Genomic DNA, 5,314 nt, shown 5'->3' on the forward strand with positions numbered 1-5,314 from the left:
AGCCCTAAATAAACAAACAAACAACCAATGGATATACTAGATACAAGATTCATAATTGGTAATTAATTGGTTTGCAACATATAGCAACAGCAGTTTTGGAGTAGCTCAAACAATCATTAAATAATTATGATTTTTCAATTTCGCAGAATCTCTTTCGAAGTATAATACTTCTAACGTTTCAATATAGGGGTCTCGTTTCAAAATTTTCTGCCGGAGTTTTACCCGATTTTTTAAACGTGAATATCTGCCGTTGTACTTGATGTGTATTATAGAGGAATTTCGGTAGATTAAATAAAACACATGTGATCAGCTTGGAGGTATGAACTAAAAGAGACCGAGTCTGCCTTTATTGCTGATCACTACTCGTTTGCTATAATAGATCTACTGATCCTATTTTTTTTTATTTTGATTATAGAGGTTTTAACCTTAGGGTCATTCGCCTCTTTGTCGGGTTAGAGAAATCTCTTTAGAAAGATCTCTAACCCTATGTGCGGGGTTGGGAATTGAACCCAGGTGAGCTGCGTACAAGGCAATCGATTTACCAACTACGCTATCTCCACCCCTACACTGATCCTATTCTATTACTACCGTACATGATAATTTTATAGCATCGAAAGGGATGCCTATTGATATTTAGTTTTATGTTTACTTAATATGTAAGACAAAACACATAAAATTTAATTCAAATATTTTCCTTCCATTCAGAACGCAAAAAAAAACTTGCTACAATATATCCATGCCTTAAAATTAAAAACGAATTCACTAATTCCCATTTATCTCAGAACGTAAATAACTATAACACCTGTTCTGTTGAGCTCCTTAACTAGTGTATTTTTTATTCAAACCCAATCATCTGATGGTTTTAGTCTGCGCTTAACTTCGAACGCGTTTTACTTCGCGTAACAATCGGACTCCGCTTCAACTGCTTGAAACGTCTTCGATCTCCTTCTGTTTGGTCCGATAGCACAGGTACATCCGGCATACCAAGGTCCTCCCGTTCGGAGTCACTCGTTACCTCCCTCGCTCTCTTGACACGCTGCATTGGTATCTTCATTCGTGAACTTGTTGGTCTCATTTCCATGATCTTCAGCTGTGAGCGATGTGCATTTAGGGTGATCCTTGCAGTCGATAACCATACGTATATCGCCGTCCTTTTTCAAAACTATGACTACGGGAGAGGCCCACTCGCTAACCTGAATAGGCGTAATCACATTCTGTTTTTCAAGGGCATACAAGCGCTCCAACACCCTTTCCCTTAGTTTAAACTTCGTACGCCTTTTTAAAGATTGGCTGATCATCTCTGAGTATCAAATCTGCTTCGTGACCCGTATTATTTGTATTGATGTTCTCTGGTTGTAGTGAGTTGATGAGCATAGCGTTAGCAAACGCGTTTTTCCGATACGGAAAAAGAACTTCTAGCCAATTTCTACCCAAAAGTGGTACAAAATCGATTGAGCAATCCAGAATAATCAAGGGAACTTGTTTTACAATGCTGTTAACGCTGGCTGTAACCTGAATTCTACCATATATGTTCAACTGTTGACCATTGACTACGACTAACCAACTAGAACACTTCAAAAAACTTTCACATTCTCGAAAAACTTTCTGTGGGTTGGCAAACTTATCACGGAAACGGCTGCCCCACAGTCAATTTCCATTCTGAGGTTCTTGTTCTCTATCAAAGCATTTACGATGCAAGGTCCTCCACCTATTGCTCGCGATTTAATCATCATATATGGATAGTCATTGTCTGAATCCTCCGAATCACGAATATTTAATCTTTCAAAATCATAGCTCTCTTCCTTATCTGAGTCTTTCTCCTCAACGAAATTACGGGTCGTTTGTTTTTTAGCTTAAAGCAGTGACGTTTAACATGGCCCCGCTTTTTTACAAAAATTACAGATCACATTTGCATGAATATTATCATTTTCTGATTTACGACGTTGTTGGTACGATGTAGGATAATTCCTATTGTCAAAGCGGTTTTGATAACGATACTGGTTTCTAACTGCTTGTTCTCGTCTTGGGGAACGGCTACGATTGCTATCCCAACTACTACTACGAAACCTACGCCCATACCTGCGTGTTTGTGGCCTACCATTACGACCTGAACTCACATCATGTTCACTATAAGCCTGACCCAAACGATATTTCACTGAGTTTATACTCCGAGCACCGTCTTCTTGCCCGTTAAGTGCCTTAACACGTAGTTTAGCTAGCTCAGTCCTAATAACAATTTTTTCTACTTCATCTAATGTAATATCACTTTCATAAGTAATTTTTGTTTCAATTCCTGATCTCTCAAACCAAATATAATAGCGTCCTTTATGGCATCATCCTTATGTGCCCCAAAACCACATTGAGCTGCAATAAGTTTAATACCTAGCACATAATTTTCTGCTGGTTCGTCAATTCCCTGCCTTCTCAGATGTAGCCTATGTCTGTGCATCATATTAGGCTCAATTTTATCAAACCGACTTTTTTGCTTTTCGATCATATCGTTGTAATCAATAGCCGTCACATCTTGCCCCGGATAAATTAGTTTCACTTCCACTTCAAAAATTATCGGGCTAATTGTTATAAAAAGGCTTTTCTTCATATTGTCTGCCACGTTGTTCAATTGACAGAGAATGTCCATGAATGCGCTCCATATATTGGGCGAAATTGGACCCTCTAACAAAATGGTCGACCGTACCAATTAAAGAAGCCATAACGATGTAGATACACAGAAACAATAGAAACTAAAAAGTAGGAAATAAATGTTTGAGTAGAACGACTTTCGTGACCTTTGGTTTACGATGTTGTTGATTCCTCCAGAATTCGCATATGACGCTCTCGTCGATCGCTTTATATTCCACACTTCGCCCAAATGGCTGGTACTGACCTTCTTCACACGGTTCTTATTTCGTTTTGACTCACTAAATTTACTTCGCATGAATATTGATTACTGTCAGTCCAAATGTTATACACACAATAGATCTTAAGTTTGCTCACGGATACATGGTGCTATTACTCACTATCCGATGCCCAGTTCATTTTCTTTTGCACTAATTACGGGGATCAATGATCACTTCTATATTGCTGGCCTTGTATGATAACGACGCAGATATTGTTTCAGCCTCACAAAGGATCTTTAAAGATGGCGCATAAAACTGTTTTCACCGTACACGTGTTCAGTAAACGTGTTAGTATTATTTTTTTATCCAAATATAATTCCAATAGATTTACTTTATCAATTATCGAAGAAACAAACTGAATCCAATACCTCTTGAACAAATTATTCACTGTGTATATTACTTTAACAGTGAACATTTGATCTGGGGACACAAGCGTCAGTTCTATTGCCCACTTCACACACGGTCAATTTTATTGCCGCTATGAAAATCCAAGTACTCTCTACTGAAATTTTGATTAACATCAGTTTTCCAAGTAACTAATACTTAACTTGTTTGCCAATTTAACTTTTATTCTCGTCGCCACTGATGTGTATTATAGAGGAATTTCGGTAGATTAAATAAAGCACGTGTGATCAGCTTGGAGGTATGAACTAAAAGAGACCGAGTCTGCCTTTATTGCTGATCACTACTCGTTTGCTATAATAGATCTACTGATCCTATTCTATTACTACCGTACATGATCATTTTATAGCATCGAAAGGGGTTCATCCTATTAGGTAAACACAACAGTACTGAATGAAAAAATATGATTCTAGTGCTAGAAGATATGAAAAATGTTGGATATAATGTACAATTACTAAAAATAACGGAAATAATGTATTTTATGAAAGCAGTAATTATCTGATCCATGATTGGCCGGTACAATTTAACCAAGTAGCGAGCGTTGCTAGGACTTCCCCTTCGTCATTGAATTGAATGAAAGGGAACATAAGAAAAAGTCGTTAGTTTGTGTTCTGACGTTGTAAGCGTAGCAGCTGCTGCGTTTCATGTCAGCTCGCATTCTTCGGTGGTAGGTAATACATCCCATGACTGCCATCGGGCGCTGATAACATTTCATTCTAATGATGCACTGGCGTGCCAGTTTCATGCATACACAGAAGATACAATGATAACACACCACACCACAGAAAAATCAGAAAGCTCTTTCTTTTGGAGCTGAATAAAGGGGTTGGCGATCTGTTGCTCTTTAGATTATATGTGGCGTCAGGTGCGTGTACAGATGAATTCACCACGGCGCACAGAGGAGTAACTAGAACAAATTCCTGGCCAATAACCAAAATATTTTTTTTCTCGATTTTTAGTTTCGTTATATTTTTTTGCATACTTGGAAGCCTACTGAATAACGTGGTAAAATTAGGAGTATGTCAAAAATTGTTAAAGAATTTTTGCATGGATGCAAAATGGTGATATTTTAAGGTTTTTTTAATAATTTTCATTATATATCCAGCAATATCGCATTCTAGTGATGTTGACTGTATTAAATAAGACAATATTAACGAATTTGAACACAACCATTTGTACAACTTAAGCCTAAAATTTACTGAAAATAGTGGTGTTACTGTGCATTGCATCAACTTTCAAAAATACATTTTTTAAACATTTTATTCCAAACTTGAATGAAAAAAAAGTTATATTAAACGCCGAGATCCGGCAGTTTCTGAAGCAGAATTACAACACAAGATTCCAGCTATCCAAAAGAAAAATATGAACTCTTCCGGACTTGTCCGATCCACAAATTCCAAACGATTTGAAAATATTGAAATTTTTACTAATTTGAGGTAGACCGAAATACTGTAGGGCCAAATGCTATGTTTGAAAAAATGTATCTCTATGACAACCTACTCAGTCGTCCCTTCCTCTCTCTCTTTTTCATTGACCATTTGTTTATACAACTAGAAAAACAAATATTCACAGAGATCTCCTCGAAATTACTAGTATTCGAAAGAATTGACCTTTGCACTGGTAGGTCGATATATGCCATATATATGTGATATATATTGTTCCAAACTCCAATTATTGTCTATTTTTAGTTCATATTAAGGTATAAGAACAGAAATAGCAGCAGAAAACAATTTTGGCCAGGATTCGACCCCAGTTACCCCTCTGTGCGGCGCTCGTTTCAGCGTGCACTGCGGTGTATACATTGGTTTTCCTCTGACGATTAGATAAGCACTGATTGCTTCGTTGTATAAAGGAGATGGTGTTGGTTTAATGGATGCTGATATTATAATTTTCTGTTTATGATTTGATATGAGTTACTTCGTAAAGCTTATTTACGAGTTTATAGGGCTTTTGTACACTACCCGGGGAAATATAAAATATTCGGTTCTCGGGGCAAACTGGGAAAAGGTTTAACG

The sequence above is a fragment of the Topomyia yanbarensis genome, chromosome 2 (assembly GCF_030247195.1).
Source record: "Topomyia yanbarensis strain Yona2022 chromosome 2, ASM3024719v1, whole genome shotgun sequence".
In the NCBI taxonomy this organism is placed as follows: domain Eukaryota; kingdom Metazoa; phylum Arthropoda; class Insecta; order Diptera; family Culicidae; genus Topomyia; species Topomyia yanbarensis.